Genomic DNA, 19420 nt, shown 5'->3' on the forward strand with positions numbered 1-19420 from the left:
AGGAAGACGTTCTCAGGGCAGCATTCATCATCCCTTTGGCTTCTAGGATGAGTGCTGTAGTAGTGAGGAACCAAGGACGGGGAGTACAAATAATTCAGGCAGGAAGGCTCAGGTTCACCCTCCTGCTCAGAGCAGGGAGGCTCTGGCTCAGGCCAAATTATTTTTGTACATAAAATATTTGCTTTGAGGGTATATAACTATATCTGGAGCTAATGATATTTATTTCAGTGTCATATTTATTTCAGCGTCAGCCTTTTGAACAGTTCAGCGTCTGGAAGGTTAGAACAGTATTTTAGGACAGGGATTACTCGGACTAAGGGAGGAGGTAAAAGCCCTCTGCAAGCGTCCTTTAATGATGCAGATATCTCCATCTTTTTTTTTTTTTTTTTTTGAAATAGCTGGAGGATTACTGTCATATTAAATCTGTGTGTGTGACACTGTTATACCACTTTTCAGTTCCACCCGTTTGCCATTTGATATGCAGAATGATCAGGGTTACTTAGAAACATCTCAGTGGTAGAAATGATTTTAGTAAAGCGGTAACATAAATGAGGCACAAAACCTTGTACCTTTTCCCTTCAACTTCTCTATAGAAGTTGACTCATATTTAAGTAGCAACCTCTGAGTGACTTACAGTAGCTCTTCAATTAACTAACTTCAGCTCAGCTCTTCTTCTTTCCACATTGTTTCATGAATGGCCCTAAGTAGCTGCCGAAAACCTGAAGGAACTGCTGGACAAGAAATGTAAGAGATTGAAGAGAAAAGATTTCAAAGCGACAGAAATATTTGAAAGTAATCCACACAAAGGTGGTGATTGTATACTTAATCGTTCTTCAGTCTGATCGGGTGTTTTGAAGGACTGGAATAATTGAAGAATCCTGCATGAGCCACTTTTCTTGAATAATTTCAACTCCGCTTCTGCTTCTACTCCCTACCAGTCCCCAGATATATAGTGGAATTTCTTTTGAAATGACTGGCTATCGTTTGATCCACTTTTGCCAACTGCTTCCATTACCATGTACAGTGATGAAATTCCCATAAAACATGAGGAGAATGTTTTAGCCTGATAGTTCACATAACAGGAAAGTCTGTTTTTTTTTTTTTTTTTGGTATCTTATTACCTCATATCTCATATACACTCACACTGTGGTCCATAGAGAAATGTCTTCAGCACTGGCATGAACAGGCAAGAAGGATGTGGTGGCACTAAAATCTGCCACCTGCAGTTAATTAAACATCAGCAGAGGTGCATGTTGAAGGTCACTCATAGAAGAATGAACACTGTGGCCTAAGTTTTTTAAGGCTAGGAAGAAAACTTGTGTATTGAGTAAGAACTCAAAGGATCCAAAAGAGTGAAAGAGAAGTCTTCTGTATTGTAGCTGATGTGTCTGGTAGGCCTACCAGGCAGTTGGTCAAACAGCTCTTTATTTAGCAGCCTATTCAAGAAGTCTAGATTAATTGATCTGAATAGTCTAATTCTGCTCTCCCCATTACTGTAGATCATCCTGTCACAAACAAATGGGCTCCTGAATTCAATTCTGTTCACTTAATGCCTTTCATAATTGTAACTGTGCATCATTCTAGCCTAAGTATTGCCTCTTGTTTTTAATACCAGCTGCAAGTGTGTGGAGGAACAGTTTCTTCTTGGTGCACAAAATGATAAACTAAATAGGTCACTGAAACTGCAGCCTCTGTGTGAATGTGCTGACTTGGTCTGGACCTGTTCTATGAAATGTCACAGATTTCCATTTAAAACTGTTCTAAATGAAGTTTTTTACAGTATGTATAAAGGCTGCAAGCACATGACTGTTGTGCATTGAGCAAGTCCTTATGGATTTCTTAATCTTCTCACTGTGGCACGCTGAAAATCCTGTGTCTGCCCTAAAGCATTGCATGGAAGAGTTCTAGAGAGGTACATTGGTCCAGCACCATATTTGATCAGAAAATTACTACCAAAATTGCTAGTGTGATGTGCAACTTCAATATGGGTTTGTCGTTGTCATCATTGTGGTTGATCAACCATCATTTTGTGAAACACCATCTTAGTGTTTATAAGCGAGCTATCCAAATATTGACTAATTTGCAATTAGTCTTATAGCTGTTATCTGTTATACTATTAAGTCTTACTTCAATAAGACAGATCCGTCTGATCTTCTGCCAGTCTTATGGACTGATTGTAGTCATAAACTTGAGCTGTCAAAAAGCAACAGCCCCAGTGGGTTGGTTATATTGTATAGTATGGGAGTGATCTGAATAATGTCAGCTTTTATATTATTTTACTTGATAGAAGGACAATCTCCTAGCTAAAAGTAAAAGAGTTGATTTATTGGTACCTTTCCTCAAATTAAAAATGCATAGTAACGTAATATCTGACTGTCTCAAATACCAAGATGTTTGCACCTTGCTCTCGTCAGGACCTTGCTCTCCTTGCACCAGGTCAAGGTTCTGGATCTGAACAGACCAGTCTAATTGTGGTGCTCATCCCTAAGATGGTGTTCTTGAAAAATTTTAGAAAAAAATCATTCAAATTTGAACTTTTGTAAATATGAGTACAGATCTATTAGTCCAAATCTTCATATTGCAAGTAGCTGCAAGGTGAAAGCAGGATTATAAAGGACAATGTTGTTGTAAAGTGAATGTATATTACCCAGTACTCTGTATTTTATATTTATTATGCCATATGTGCAGAGAGCACTTATGCAGTGTTGTTTTACCCTGCAGATGACAAACTTAATATAAGGAAGACTTTTGGTTGCATTTTTTTTTTTTCTTTACCAAGGCCTTTTGGAGAGCCTTGCAAAATTGGCTGAAAACATTGTGTGGCACACAGACATATTAGGCTTAGGGAGAACGCCTTCTAATCATACGGGAAATTTAATTTCAAAACTTTTTTCATGGCGTTTTTACTTCTGTTTTTAAAGGCTGAAATAGAAGGCACAACACAGGTGTTATCCAAGCACGAGTTGTGCTGTTAGCATGAAAGTGGGAAAATATATGGAAAGTCACATTTATATGGAAAATCACACTTTTAATTTGTTCACCCTTGTTTTGCTCAACTCAGTGTTTGGTGGAGCTCAGTACAGTGCCAGTCCAAACGTGTGTGTGTGCATCTGTCTTTGCAGATGCAGTTGGTAAAGACAAAGCACGTGGTGTTGTATGAAGCTTACTGCTACTGCAATAAGCTTACTGTTCCTTGTCAGCATTTGAAGTGTTGATATTCCTTGCTTTGTGAAATGTAAAGTATTGCCCCATTCTGGCAAAAGGAGAGCATGGTCTCGAGACTATAATCTTTGGGAGAAGTTTGTTTAAAATCATTATAATATTTAGCAGGCATCCAACTTTCTAACATAAAAATATTAATGTTAGAACAGTAACTGATGTGAGATGCATTGGAAATACAATTACAGATATAAATATCTTGTCAAGACTAGATCTTGGAGAAGGAGTAGTATTTTATCAGGGTCATTTTAAATAACACACAAAGAAAATCTGCACGCTGTGCATGTGGAGATTTATGTTTACAGGTTTGATGCATCTCCTAGTGATATCATATCCCTGTGGAATCAGAAACTTGATACAACATCAGTATACAATTGAAAATAACTGCAGAATAGTCACTTGGACCCAAATGACTGTGTTTATCTTTTTGCTCGCTAATTGCTTCACTTAGGAAATAAATTTCAGGAGTTACTGCAGCATAGATGCCATTCAGAACCTCCCAATCCCAATTTGGCTGTCTGTTTCCTGTCTCAGTGGATTTGAGACAAAATTTCTCTGTCTTTGTGCTACGCTAATGGAAGAAGTGAAATTGAATCTACCCTAATTTGTCTGCCAAACGAGATGAGTTTTCTTTCAGTACCTGATGGTATTGTTATGTTTTATGTAATGCTTAGGAAGAACAGGCTGACCTTACTCGTCTCTGAATAAGGATGGGTAAACCAAACTCATATAAAATAGTGTCTCAGATCTATAGGACTTGGAAATACTTTTTAATTGTCTTTTACTGCTTTCTGGTTTCGACCCTTTTCCATGTAATTTTAATAGAATCTCGATTTGACAGAAACCCAGAGCAAGTGGGTATGTAAAGTATTTTCATGGACATGAGACCCTTTTTGTCATTTTTTAGTTTAGTCTTGCAGTTAAGATCAGACACTGACTGTTTTGTAAACACCCCCATGAGTGAAAAGCACATCCTGCATCCGCTACAGCTAAACCTATCACAAATGACAAGGGTGACCATAGGACATACTTGAAATAATAAATGTCGTAATATGGGTAAATTAATCAACTGCATCTCTCTGATACTTAATCTCTTGGTTTCAACCGCCAGTTATGTGGAGAAGGAGAGAGATATGCCTGAGGAGTCGAGCACTGCTAATTCGTGCTGAAGGAGCACTGCATTTCGTACTGTGGTAACAGGTCACGCTGAACAGAAGTGGAAATAAGCTTGCAGCAGAGGTCATTTTTGGAGTAACTGCAAATGCACTCCCTTAATTCTCCATTTTTCAGGGACTCAGATATTTTTCTTTCCTTTTTTTTTTTTTTTTTGGTGTGTGCGTATGCCAGTTCTTCAGGTAATAAGATCAGAAGGGGTTTTCTAATAGATCCATCTCTTGATGACTTGTGCTGTAATGCCATCAATTTAGAGTGCTTCTTTTCGGATATGTGCTTCACCAGGATCCAAGTAGCTTACTGGCTGGCTGTGAAGCATGTGAAGCCCAGGTGTAAACATTTGGCTGTAGGTTTTACTACGTTACTTACAGGTGGAAGAATCAGGGAGGCATCGTGATGCCTGCTGCACAATGAGGAAAAGAAAATCAGAAGTTGCATACGTTGACCTTCTGGTCTGCTTGCAATGTTCACAGCATCCACTCTCATCGTGACAGTACCCAGCTGGGTGGGATGAGCCAGTGTCCTCCCTTCCCTGTTCCCTCTGTCTCAGCACAAGTACAGAATTGTTCCTGTCTTTTGCTGCACCAAACTGGTTTAAAGAAACCAGTGTAAAAGAAATCTTTGGAAGACGCTCACGTCATCTTACCTAGAAACTAGCAGTGCAAGGTAGAAGCACCTCTCCCCATCTTGGTATTTCTGCAGAGTTTTTCAAAGTTTTTTTTTTTTTTTTTTTTTGCATTGTTCCCCCTCAACCACCTGTGAAGTGCCACCATGCCCCACACTGTGGTTACTTTTGTCACTTCTTACTTTCCTAAAAAATGATAATCCTCAGGGAAGGGTTTGCTCCATGGCTTTGTCTCCCCACAGCTCTAAAGAGTTTCTTCTCTGGGGTTCTTATTCTCACTGCCTTGTAAAGCTAAGACAAAATAAAAACAAAACAACAACACAGACTTTTTTTTTCCCCTCCCTGTTTCGTGTTTTTACTTTCTTTGTTTACAGCAGGTCTGTAGTTTCATTTGCTTCTCAGTTCCTTACTGGTTTTACTAGATATTGATCTAGATATAACTGAGCATGAGGAATATAAGTGAATTTTCTGAAGGCCCTGAGTAAATTAGGAGAAGAAACTTCACTTTTCTTGTGCTGTCAGCTTTCATTGTTACAAATACTACTTTGTCTTGGATTTTTTCATATAAGTTGCTACTCTATCTCTTTTCTGAAGTATGTATATTTGGATTGCTGTTGTTCTTGTCATCTTCTGGAATGCTTTTAATTAGAGTGTGTTGTTTGCATCTACAAATAATATATTTGGAAATACTCTGTTTTTTTCTATGATTATGGGGAAATAAAATGTTCAATTTCAACACCACAGGAAAATGAGGAGAACAGTTTAAACAGAACAAAGGAGAAAGTCTTAGTTCACAAAGTCTATCCCTATTGTTGAATGCAGGGGAGATGGCTGGAATGGCAATTATTATCGACGTTCAACAATTCAGGAAGTTAAATGTATGACTTTGTTACCTTAAATTCAAGTTACTTCGTTGAACTTTTACAGGTTATCCTTGGCTCAGCTGAAAGCTAAAGATGTTGAAAATGGAGTATCTCCTATGTGAATGGGAGAAGTTTTATGGTAGGCGTGTTAGATTGTTGCTTTGTGATTTTGGAAGTTGAACTCTGATGCCTGAAGTGGTCAGGGGCCTATCTGAGCAGTAGTCTGTGCCTTACAGTGGCGACTGTGGAAAAAAAGACATACTGAAGCAGAATTGCCTTGTTAAAAATAAAAGGATAGTTTATTCTCCATGAGGAGTCTCAGCCTTCAAATTGTCTTTCTCTACTGGTCCTGAAAATTGCTTTTGTGTATTTGATCTGAAAAGCATTCTTTCCAGGAGGTCCCATATTGCTTTAGGCAGAATATTTGAAGATAGTGAGTTCTATGCTTTTATTTGCAATCTATTTTATATCCTCACTAATACATATTGGCATTTAATCTAAAAGTCTGTCCCTCTTTCTCTGTGATGTGATCTGATTTGCCACAAGCAGGCAGATGGATTGGGACTTGAGCAGCAAAATCTAAAAGTTATTTCCACAAACATCCGAGGTCCTTTCACAGTTAATCACTTTAGACTTATTAACTTTCTAGATAATCTAAAAAATGTTCCTTGCCATTCCCCTTTTGGTAAAGAGCGGACGTTAATTCTTTTGTGATAATGACAGTTGTCTATATAGTGTTCAAATAGGTCAGTGAAAAGGTTGAACATCAGTGTGATGTTCATACTATGCCTTTTGTTTCAGTGACTTATATTATTTATCTACAGTTGTTTTTAAGCTTTATAAAATGAGGAATATACGAAAGGAAATGTGGCTGCAATCTAAGATTCAGGGGCTCTGTGTCTCAAAAGCCTGTAAAGAAGTATGATGCCATATTTCGATTCTGTTACCCAGGTGAATTAAGTTGTGAGATGCAAACTTCGTGACATTTCAGTAAATGAGTTATTTAATGTGGATTGATTTTTGTAATCCCTCTTTCATTTTATTTATTTTTCCTCTTTCATTGATGTAGTCATTTTAGATAAATGATTCTTACTTCTACATTGTCAAGCAGGAGCACTGCTCCTCAAGGCAAAAAAAGAAAAGAAAAAGAGACTACAGAAAACATATAATGGTGTTGGAATGTGAATGGCACTCAGTTCCACTGGTGCATTCTAGGTATTCCAGTTTTTATTTATTTATTTATTTTATGATCATCAGTGAAATATATTCACTTCTTCAAGCAAGTTGGGAAAGTGAGCGCTTTTTACATGTAACACTGAACAAAGTCTTCAAACAATGGGTGGTAGGTATAGACAAGATGGTCCAGGCTCTTTTCACTTGAGAAAAGACACAAGTTAGAATTTGAGAAATTCCAGTTGTATGTAAGGATTTTATTTTTTTTCCATCATGAAGGTGGTAAGACACCGGAGGGGATATGGAAACTCCCTTTTTGGAGATTTTCAAGTCTATCTGGTCAGGGCACTGACAAACCTGATCCAGTTCCCAGGTTTCTCTCATGAGAGTGGATTACGGAGCACTGGATAAACACGTGGGTTTTTTACACATACCTTTTTGGAGGGAAAATGTTTATGATAGAGTAAAATATGACTTTTGCTTAAACTTTAGTGGGAGTGATATAGTGTTTATACATACAATATTGAAAGAGTGCTTTTAACCACAGTATATCGTAAAAGCTTCCTGAAGCTCTGGCATGACTGAGAAACAAAATAATTTGTATGATTCCCTTTTCTGGATATCTAAAATGACCTCTCTGCTACCAGTTCCCGTAATCTAAAGTTAGTCACCACAGTTCTGTACAGCCTATCATTGAAGGTAAATATTGTGTGTATGGCACAGCAATTAAAGTACTGCTGTTGCTGTCCATACATAGGGTTTATCTGCCCCAAATAACTGATCGGTTGTTGTTTTGGTGTAGCATTCATGTATAACTGGTGAATACCAGTACATGAGTGATGCTGAGTGTTTGGTGTTTGAAGACATAAAGGTTACTTGCATGCAAGGAGTGTTATGGTGTGCAATTCCATAGCTAATCCTGAAGCAGCCATGACTGCAATATTTAGGATATATATATACTTTTAATTTATTTTAAACTTTTCACAAGTAACCATGAAGGTCTAGAAGTAAGCAATTTGTACTTGAGTTAAGTGTCATCAGCGGTGGAACAAAATATTTTTCTGTGCATTGCATTTTCTGCTGGAATCCAGAATCCCTTTATGTAGGGTGCTATGCTTCACAGTTTTTATAACAGAAAGATAATTGTAATGGAAGAACTACTTCAAGATTAAATTGATTCCTTTGTCCTGGCGTGTGAATATTGTTGGGTCAGCAGCTTGATACCAGATCTGTGGGTTAAATTTTGCTTTAAAGATGAAAAAAAAAGCATTTTTAGTGTGATTTTTAGTTAAAAGTTTTTTGTTACTTGACACAGATTTATTAATATAAAATAGTGTGTGCAGATAGGCAGGCCTGTGCAAATGTCGACAAGGTTTAAGTGGAGATCTTTCAATTTATTTTTCTCTTTTCTTTTATGTTTATGCTGACATTGCACTCAACTGTAAACAGAAAATCTTTCATTTTGAAAGTAGTTTCTAACTCGGATTAACTGTCCATGAAATTTATAAATTAGAGTTCTGTGAATAACATTTTTCCTTACTGTGTTCCAAATGCCTTCTGTATTGTGTTTTTTTTTTTTTGTCATGTAAATTGAAAGATGACTGTAGGGACCAATACAAACAAGATGGGAATAATTATTCATTAGTTTACATTGGGTCTACTGCACATTGCTTTTCTTCCCTAGTTTTTCCTTCTTTGTACTTGCCTTATACCTTACAGGGAGGAAGGAATGCACCCAGACTGGAGTTGGAGACTTTTTAAGTGTTTCTTAAAGAAAAGTGTCTATATACACCACATTCATCCGTTTTGTCTCTGAATCTTCCTTGCACGTATTTCCCTTATCTTTGCACAAACATACAGTTGCTTTGAGATGTACTTGCTAATTGAGAAAAATAATTTGTGGGGCAAGTAGCAGGTTAATACTTCTATTTCTGTACCACAAGGACCCTACTTTTTACTGATTTGTTTTAATGTGAGAATATGAAGTGTGCTTGATGAGAGAACTGTCTGTGTCAATTCTAAGGACGCTGCAGGAATTACTGCTTCAGAGATGCAGAAGTACGTACCTAACTTGATTTTCTTTTAAGTCTACTTCTGCTGGAAATTATTTTGTGGAGAGGATAGAGCACTTGAAGGAAGTATCCTGAAAATAGCTTTTTTGATACTAAAGAGGCTCGACCATAAGGACGTGGAAATAAAAGCTGGCATTCTATGTCTTTTCTTATAAAATCATTTTCTGACTAACTCTCTGCTTTGTGTATATCACTAGGGCCAACCATTTGTTATGGGTTAATGTCACATACTTGGATTTATAAATACAAGAACAAGTACATCCTGTCATTCTGATTTTTGTAGTGATGTGTTATAAGAAGATCTAGGCAACCTAGTTTAATAAAATACTGTAATGAAATGAAGTATATAGCTTTTAAATGCGTGAAGCTTTACATGCTAGGTTATTTGTAATGCTAATTGGCTGTATTGAGGGGTAGTGCTAAGATGAGCTTGGATTTCTAATGAGAATATGTCTTGGTAGTGTGAATTGGTGGGGGAGAAGGCAAATCTTGTAGACTTAGTCTTCAAAGTTACCTACCTTTTGGGTAGGGTAGGCTGTAAAGCACTAGAAGTAAATATGTTGAAGGAAAATATTTGAAAAGTACAATGAGAAAATTTTAAGATTATTCATTTTGAGTTAAAATAAAATATGTCCTTATTTTTGTGAACTTGTTTAAGATTTTCACTTGTGGCATCACTTTTAGGTATATTTTTGATTATCCAGTGTTTATTTCTCTGACATTAATCTTCTCCAAAATGTTGAGGTGTAGTAGAGTTTGCACAGAGACCCAATCTACTTCTTTCTTTCAGGAAAGGTCTTTAAAATTTAAGGAGGAAAAGAGGCAAGTATTGACTTGTTAGTTGAGAAGGTCTGTTTTTCTTAAATTTTCTTCATTACTCTGTAGATGGTTAACATTTTGTAGCAGGACTACCTAACGCCAGGGCATTATAATATTACTGTGTTTCTCCTTCCTAAAACTGATGCCTAATTGTGCACTTTCTCATTTGAGTTAATAATGAGATAGAAGCAAAGCCATAGGTGCTCATGAACCTCTCTTATAAATCACCACTGAACACTTGTGGAAATAAACATTGGTTCTGACCATCATTCCCTGACTGCAGGATGCTGAGCAAACTCATTAGTGCCTCTCCCACCAAAACAGATTAGCTGTGGCTATGCTTAGCAGTTGCAGGTGCTATTTAGGGAGAATCTCTTGCATGTTCAGACTGAGGAGTTCGGGACAGTCTGAAGACTTTCACAGACTTCTAGAAGTAATAGATTGCTTGGAAGTGTTCGGAAGGTTATTTTAACTGGAAAAGGTAAAGAACTTTAAATGTATAATGTTACATTTGAATGTATAAATATGCAATAGGTGTAAAATTTGGGCCTTGAAGTCATTGATCTACAATGTGAAAATACTTTTTGTTGTTATTGTTTTCTTGTTTTTTTTTTTTTTTTCCTTTAAATGTTTTTTGGACAGCGCTGCCTTAAAGCATCCCAGTGTACTGAATGAGGAAAGTTTCATATTCCTGACCTTTAAAACAAGCTTCATGGCATTGCTGGAGCTGCTTTTATTTTCTAGAGCTAAGTATGTCGTGGTAACTAAAACCTCTTCCCCACTTTTTGCTGTTGGTGGTTTAGTATTGTGGGTCATTTTAATTCTTGCATAATTTTTTAACTCTGGCTTAGAAGCCAGACAGGATAAAAGTATGATTCATTAGTGCTCTCAAGTGTGAAAATCAAACACTGCAGAATTTAAATTTGAGCACTCTAGATATTGTACATAATTAATCCCATGTGAATGCCAGACAGTAGGAAGTTTGAATGTGTTAATTATCTATAAAGTATCTTTCATTTCACTCAGTAAATGTCAGGTGACTTGCATGTTGCAGGCATCCTGAACAGTCTCAGGATGTAAAGATAGGAAAGTTCAATGGGAAATGGGCACTGTAGTGCTAAGAGGAGAGAGGCTTTCTTTGACACTGTTTTCTGTAAAATTATAAATATTCTATGTTTTCTGGACTCCCAGAATGACAATGTATTGTACTAAGTCTGGGTCTAACGGTGGTTCTCCCTGCAGCTCAAAAATTTTCAGTGGACTTTTATGACTTTCTGCTCCACTGCCTTATGCAAATACTTCATTGTACCATTTTTCGTAACTGCTCAAGTGGGCATTTCTTCATTGTTTCATGTTAGGAAGGCTGAGTTGTGCTTCTACATGCAATTTATGTCATTCTCTTGATTTCCAAGCTGCAAGAGTATAGTTTGTGCTGGAGGCGTTGCAGCAAATTTGCTTTTGTGACCTAGGGGTAGTTTTCCATGACTTCTTAGGGGTGCTTTTTCCAAAGAAAACACTGCTGTGTTGAAGAAATAGAGGCTTACTGAAAAATGCCAGGCTGGCTGTTGATTGGAGCAGCTGAACCTCAAACAGGGCAGCACTGTGGGACTGAGAAGGTAGGAGAAGCTGCAAAAGAGGGCCAAGGAGGGTATGTTTGCCATGAAAAACTCTAGTCTAAACGTTTTAACCCTGAACTGTTTGAAGGCTGGAGCCTGGAGGTCTACAGTCATCTTAAAACTACATGCTGTAGCTCTGGGGCTAAGAAAAAAAAAATGTTATTTTGTTAATATCCTTGGGGCAGTAAAATTCAATTTTTGTCTCTTCTGCTGAAAAGCATTATGCCTGCCCTGAAGAAAGCTTTGTTTGTTCTGAAATAAAAGGGAGAACTTGCAGAAGTTATTGAATTGGCTTTCTAAATATTAGGAAATAAAGACTGTTTGGTTTATAACCCTCTTGACTAAACCAGATGACCATGAAAACATGCAAGCAATGATCTACTTGTAGCATATTCACAAGGTGAGATCTCATGGAGTCAACTCCTATATTCTAATTCTAGAACACAGGATTCATGCGTCACAACTGTGATTTAGTTTTTACCCTGCTTTTCAAGACTGGTCGATTCAGTTAGGTTTCACGTCTTTACCTTAGAAGTAGTATATATATGTATGAAATACACATTATTAGTTTTAAATTGTGTTGTTAAAATTATTATAAGACTCATACTGCTGTTGGAGAAAAATTTAGAAAAATACCGCAAAGCATTGTTGTTGTACAGAAAAGCATTTCTTATTGTGAAACAAGAATTCCAGGCAATAAAACTGATTCTCCATTAGGCTCCCAAGTTGATCAACACGTTGCCAAAGCAGGGAGGTTGCTGAGATCAGGAAAGACCCAGAAACATCTGCCCAGAAAAGAGCATTCCAGTCTTCTGCATCTGCCTCCTGCCCTGACCAAGCTGTGCTGTATGAAGGCTGGAAATTGGCTTTTTAGTAGTTGAACATTTTTAACTGTTTTGTTGTTGTTTTGATTTTTAAGAGAAATTACACCATTCCATGAAGAATAACAGTATATTTCTTAAAATGACACAGGCTCACCAGTATGATTTAGTTTTAAATTCCAGTGCTGTTCTGGGGGAATGCAGAAACTGCTTGTTTCTGCAGTTCTGGCCATAGAGAAATGCATCAAGGATGATGCAGGAATAGACAAAAAAAAAAAAAGAAATCTTTCTAAATTTAAGATCCCTTTGTACTTTCCAAGTGTTATTAAATACAGTTGTATGTAGGTTAAAAGGCCACAAGCAAATACAGCTTGTAAAGAGTCTTTTACTTGGAACAAACTTAGAGGTTTTATATTAAGCTTCTCAGATGCTTAGAAGATGGATTAAGAAAATAACTCTATACATTCCCTGACCTTAATTTTTTTCATAATGGCCCTTTACTAGCTGTGGTTAAAGGTATGACCCTCAGCAAGAGGCACCTTGTGTGTGGTTCACTACAGCTCCTCTTATGTGCAATAGGCTCATTGTAACTCTAGGTCTGTTTCGGTGCAGTCACCCCAGAGATGCCTGCTTTGACTCTTCAGTTTGATTTTTAGAATTAAACCTGAGCAGGGTTTAATATCCATGTAGGATATGTGATAGACTTATTTTTCAGTTCAGAGTTCAGAATAGAAGTTCTAAATTTTAAGCTTAGTATTCGTTAACTTAACAATGGAAGTGTAAATATTAAAGAGCTGGCATCAACAATACAGTACTTAATTCCTGTAATACAACAAAATGGATAAAGTAGATCACTGCCTGTGGACATGGAAATATTTTCTAGTGAAGTGCAAATCTGTATTTTCTGTTCACACATGTTGACTGCTGTGTATGTGCTTTCAGTAGTCATTTTTCACATACCCTTTACAAGCAGCCACAAATCCCCATGCATTTTCAGACAACTGTAGAAAATAGTTGTTATAATATTATGCCGCCTAGAGTAGTATAATTGTTCTGAAAGCAATAACTATTTATTAACAAAAAGTAAATAAAATGTTACTCAAGAACTTCTGCCAAGGAACTAGGCAGAAATGAAGGTCTGCTAGGCAGTAAACGCTGTAAGGCGTGCCAGCAAGTTTCCCCAAAACAGCATCCTGGCATTGAGGCTGGCAGCAAATCGCTCTTGCCAGATATTTTATGTCTTTTTAGTAAACATTTTCAGTGCGATATTACAGACTCTGAAAACTCTTAAAGAGAAGCACCAATTAACAATTGTTTTCTAGACTTTATAACAGCGTGCAGTTGGTGGTGCTCCTTAACCTGCAGTGTTGCTACTGTATTGTCAAACTGCTTGATCTTGTAAGAGAGTTTTTCCCTAAATAAAGTTAAATTCATTATTTAGAAACAAAGATAAGACTAGCTGCCCCACCTCCACCCCCAATATAAAACAAAACACCCCAAACTTAGTATGTTTTGGATTTGAATGCACTATATTACTCAATTTTCCCCCTGCTCTGAAATGGTCTGGAGGTGTAGCATTCCTGTTCTTTGAAATTGGCACAGGAGCATAAGAGCTACAGCTACCTTGAGTAAACTTGGTTGCCTCCTTTTGCTCTATCGAATATTTAAAGGAGGCATTAAAGTTCTGTATACAGCAATTTTTACTGTATACTAATGGTATTTTCTGATACTGAAATTCTGTCAGTGCATATATGAATGGAAGCTATTGCTGCTTTGGCATGGGAATGGATGTTAACGTTAATTAGTTGATTCTGTGCTTACAAGACTTCCTGAGAAGGCTGGAAACAAATGCTACCTCCCCCTGTGCTGCCTCTTAAAATTGGTTGCAATAACTCTAAGTCAGAAGCTGAGTCAATACTTACTTGCTTTTTTGCTTAAACTGTATCCTGAAGGAGCTCCTTAGAATAAATTTTCCAGTAAAGCAAGAAGACATCCATACTCCCTTGCCTCGACCCCCCCAAAAGAGGAAAAGGTAAGACTATTCTGCATCTTTACAAAAACAAATAAATAAAAAATGCTAAAGTTGCTGCCGGGATGTAAATTATTATAGGGATAAGGCACTGTTTTCTAGCACTAGGATCCTGACTAAGCTTCCCCTGCACCAAGGTGTGGTCTAGACACGGGTTGGATTTTGTTTTCCTGCCTCACTCCTGATTAGTGTCTCTAACGTTCATTGTCTCGTCTTCACAATGCTGCGATCATTAGGCCGGATTCTGCAGGTGCTTTTACTTGGCTGGGTCACAACGTGGTGAGACCTATGAGTTGCTCTGGGGTCATCATGCAACATAATGCAGTTGCTCTGATAGTAGTGGAGTCACATTATCACTGAAGGGATTTTAGGCTTGCACGTCTTACAAAATGAGTCTTTAGCACTTTGTGATCTCCTGCTTTCGATGTACTTTTCTCAGAGGCAGTAAATATCTGCATATTCACTCTAGCAGATGTGCTGTCTCTTTTTTTTTTTTTTTTTCCTTCTAAATTCTTCCTCGAGCACACTGCCATTGGGAAGCAGACCTCAGGGCTGATGAGCCGAATGGAGCTCATTGGGGCTGATGCAACTCCAGTATAAATGTGAGTGCTTTCTTCCGATTTCCGGCAATAAACCTGCTCTGCCTTTTTAGCTGTCATCTTATCTGAACTGTGCTCTGCAGTGGAGAAGAGCTTTTGGGGCTAACACCTTGTATTTCCTGCATAATGAAGTGTTTAGGTACACCTGAGAAATTTCTTCAGGTTTATCATTGAGTGAAGGTGTTGTGTGGGGGAGCAGAGACAGATTTATCCTCTTTTGTCTGACATTTTATAACTCTCTGTTCTGAGAATATAAAGTTTGACAGTTTGACCATGAACGTCTAACTTAGATGCCAGGAATAACAACATAATTTTGCAGAAATAATGAAGATAAAAGCAGATCACCTCTTTAAGATTGCCGGTCTGTATCAAATAGAATGACTGAATGTGAATCCAAATTTCTGGTTTTGTATATATATATAAATACAAGAAAACTTGAACAGGCTGTTATTTTGCAGGTCATTGGCAGGTGGGGCTCCTCTTATGATAGATTAGAAACCTTTATTTTTAGGAGGAAGTCCTCACTTTTAATCCATCTATCTCGGTTTTGGTGTTTAAAAAAATGTTTAAATAATAGGGAAACATAGCTGGACAAGGCAAGTACACTTGAGTTGCAATTTTGTTTTTCATGAACAAAAGGCAGACACGGTTTATTTAATTGTGTTGTAGAAGACATAGGAACAGATGAAGCTGTTCTGCACAGGCTTTTCTTTATCAGTCAAGATATTTGGGTAATACAGAGGTGTTTTTTTTCATTCAGTGCAAATGTAGGTTAATTTTTCTGTGAACTACTTTTGCTTAACCAAAAGTTGCTGCTCATCTTAGGCAGTAGGCACACATGGTCGTTCAGAAGTGTTTTCCTCTTCTCCCCTGGACTGATCCCTTGCTCTCCACTGATAAATAATGAATTTAAGGAATTCTTGTGAGAGCACTTGGTCTGTGATACAAGTTGTACTTTCTGACTTGATGCTTGAATTTACTGCAGAGTATGTTAGATTGATCCTCAGCTGACTTTACTCAGAAAGTTAACTTTTTTCATTCTCACAATGTTTGTCTTTCTACATGGCTTGTCATTAGCTGAAAACAGCACTCTGTAGAGCTAACGAGACATTTCTAGGCTAGCTAGTCATCTGTTTGTGAAACTCAGAATCACGAAATAACAGCCAAAGTTAGTTTTCAGCACACTATAATAATCTCTCTATTTTTTATCACAGATTTGAAATGTGTCAAGACAAGACACTTTCATGAACTCCCGATGTCACAAAGTTTTCAGCTTTCCTCTGGCATAATAAGCATTCAAATATACTTCAAAAATATTTACATCTGACACTTTGGATGCTTCTGCAGACCACATTCTTCCCTCTGTGGAGACCTGCCTGTCGCTGCTGGCAGTGCAGAGAGCAAGCAGCTTGCTTGCAAGCTCACTACAGCAGCCTGTCCTTGGCCATGCCAGGAGGATTGCTACTGCTGCTCACAGGCACAGCTCCAACATCCTGATGAACCAAAGCACTCCTCATGCATATCCCTGGGAGGGAATTAAGCTTGCCATTAGGCCCTCATCATTTTGGTGCAGTTGAGCGCACCGCTGTGAACTGGTGCTCTGTTTTGGTGTGTTTGATATGAGTAATTGGGGGGGGGGCGTGTATATATATATATATTGTAAAGATGATAAATATTTTTATGAAATTAATATTTTTATGAATTTTCATGAAACAAATGACTCAAATGATTAAAAAAATATCAGATGTGTGACACAGCTCATCTTACTAACGCACTGTGCGGTTATTTTGAGTATTTTTACAGGCATTTGGTGCAACCAAACTGAAAATGAGAGGTTTTGTCATATACCTAACCCTTCTCCAATGCCAGTGTTACGTGTAGTGCCCCCAAATATGTCCTGAAATATTTTTTGGAGGTGGAATAGAATAGCCCTCAAAAGTTTTAACAGGTTGCTCTTACATATAGGATGCTATTTTAAAGATAACATCCATTTCACTCAGTATGAGGGGCTTCGATTCGCTGAGACCAAATTCAGATCGTGCTGTTGCGTAGGACTGTTGTCCATTTTAACTAGAAATTGCAAAACATGGCGTGCATGAAACAGGACTAGAAGACCAAGTCTGTCATCACTCCTGAGCACCACACTAATAAAATGGGTTCTCTCCCTCCTCCAGCACTGCAAAGTCAGTCTACAGAGGGTGGGCGGCTTGCCTAACCTAGACTATGCAGTTATTTTCTATTCCGTGGTTCTTGAGTTGTAAAAACACTCAGAAATGCAAGTAAACTTAGCATGCTACAGCTACGACTTTGAAAACTGGAACACTTCAAATTGAATGTTGAAACCAGTGAAATCTTTATTGCTCTTTCTATACCTTTCCTACTGTTCATCTGTGCTCTGTCTCAGTCTGTCTAGTGGGAAAAGCTGCTCCCCATGTCTTGGGAAGGTCAGTTTGTGGAAAGACTTGGGTGCTCTGCTACCCTACTGCTGTACTGGTGGTGAGCATCTCAGCAACACTTGAGGGAGTGTGCACTTCTATGCGGCAGTTTCTCGGTGTTTTGCAGTGAACAAAATCTATAATCGCACTCTAAAGAAGAAAACAGATCAGCTTCATTACTAACCTAGCCTTGTACAGCCTGTAAAATTGTTGAGGAAGAGGTCCCATGGAAACAGCACTATGAAGCCACTCACGATATCACAGGAAACATACCCAAATGGGACAAAAAAAGGTTGCAGAAATGGCCGTGCTGTGGCAATGCTTCTCGGGGGTTGACGTTTTACCCTTATTGGGATTTGTTATTTATAATGTCATGTATTTAACTAAGAATCAACTTGACTGCTTTAATAGTCATTGCTAAATGCACCTAGAAAACTCATAAATGTCTTTTTGTACTTTGTAAAAGTGCAGAGTAAGTGGATTAGTAGTCTTAGTTCAGTTTCATTGCTTAATTCCATTTTACTTACTGTTTTGGAATTACATGATAAAAGTATGCTAGATTTAGCAGCTGTGATGACAGTAATCCCAGTGAAGATTTTTTTTGTTTAAATTCTGTAGCGCATTATGATGATTAAATGAAAAATTGGCAGTCTTATTCAAGGGTTTTTATGCTAAAATTCCAAACCCTTGTTGTCTGACTTTAATGCTGAAACGTGGTTGCTCAAGCAGTTTTTATTTCTCAGGCTTTATAGGTGGTATTTGTCTTTATTTCCTTTCAATTCTGAGTAGTGGGTTGGTATTAAAAGTATGATCCCAACGCTGGGAAGGAATACTCTTTAAATAAATATGCTGGAACATGGAACTTTTATAAAACATAGATCCTATTTTACAAAACTCCTGCCTGGCCAATTATTCCTTAATCTAAACTGGTACAGAAGAGTAATCCGATGAAATACATTTATTTGTACCTGTTGGATTTTTATCAGGATTAAACTAAAACCTAGTCCATGACATTACCTATAATACAAGTTTTTGTATCTCATATGGTTATCTAATGTAGAAACTTTTCATGCATATTGCTGATTATCAGTGAAGTTACTACTACAAAAACTTTTGCTAAAAGAGTTTCACTAAATAATTCTCATACTGCATTAATTCATGTTCCAAGTTATTTTAACAAATGCACACATTACAGTCTAGATAGCGTTTTAATGAAAAATGTTCCCATTAGTGTCCTTCAATTGTTTTTGTTCATTTTTGTTACTCTTCAGGAAATGATTGGCCTTGATCTTCTCTTGACCAGCATTTTGAGCATCAGCTTTCCTCTGTCCTGAAGGGTCACTTCAGTAAAGCCTTCAGCAAAGGAGCACTTACCGAAGGGTGAAGTAAGCTGCCTCTTCTTTGAGAAAGGATGTGCATTCCGACTTTCATACAGTGACACATCTAGCCTAAGAGACAGAATTAAATGTAAACTACTTTAGCCAAGGCAATATTGCTGATGTGAACATTCAGGTGCCCTTAAACTTAAAGGTATCTGAGAAAGACATTGTGTGTGTGGTGGAATCTACTGATGTTGGACGTAGCTGAAGTGATGTTCCGCTGGTGTAAGAATTAGAAAATCCTCATCCAGGTCTCAATGCAGGAGAGTGGTCAGGCAGTGTGGGAGAATGAGGTCCGTGGGACAGGTTTTGTGAGAACTTCACTTTTTCTGCTGCAATTGTCCCCAAACTTAGGTTGGGCTGTGAAACCAGGGTTGTCTTTAGCATAAATGGGTAACGTCCCTTAACATGCTCTGTTTTTCACCAGTAAGCTGTAGGGAACACCTTTTAGTGAAATATAATCCCAGAGTTTATTAAATTCCTGATGCTTGTTATAGGACCACTTTTGTACCCCTGAGTTTTGTTTCTGCATTAGACCCCCCTATTTCTTGCTTGACCTGTCCACTTCTTGTTTTAGGGCAGTCTGCAAGGTTTTGT

At 37.7% G+C, this 19420-nt stretch overlaps 1 protein-coding gene and 1 long non-coding RNA gene across 4 annotated transcripts in view; one reads left to right on the top strand and one right to left on the bottom strand.

Moving 5' to 3' along the window:
• Positions 1 to 19420, top strand: part of PCDH15 (protocadherin related 15) — a 738374-nt gene that overhangs the window by 138038 nt on the left and 580916 nt on the right. The gene's annotated exons all lie outside the window — the stretch shown is intronic.
• Positions 12210 to 14658, bottom strand: LOC121073023. The gene is made up of 2 exons (XR_005821472.1): positions 14304 to 14658; positions 12210 to 12345 (listed from the first exon to the last, which is right to left on the bottom strand). It is a non-coding gene; the product is annotated as an uncharacterized LOC121073023 (long non-coding RNA).

This window comes from Cygnus olor, chromosome 7, assembly GCF_009769625.2.
Source record: "Cygnus olor isolate bCygOlo1 chromosome 7, bCygOlo1.pri.v2, whole genome shotgun sequence".
In the NCBI taxonomy this organism is placed as follows: domain Eukaryota; kingdom Metazoa; phylum Chordata; class Aves; order Anseriformes; family Anatidae; genus Cygnus; species Cygnus olor.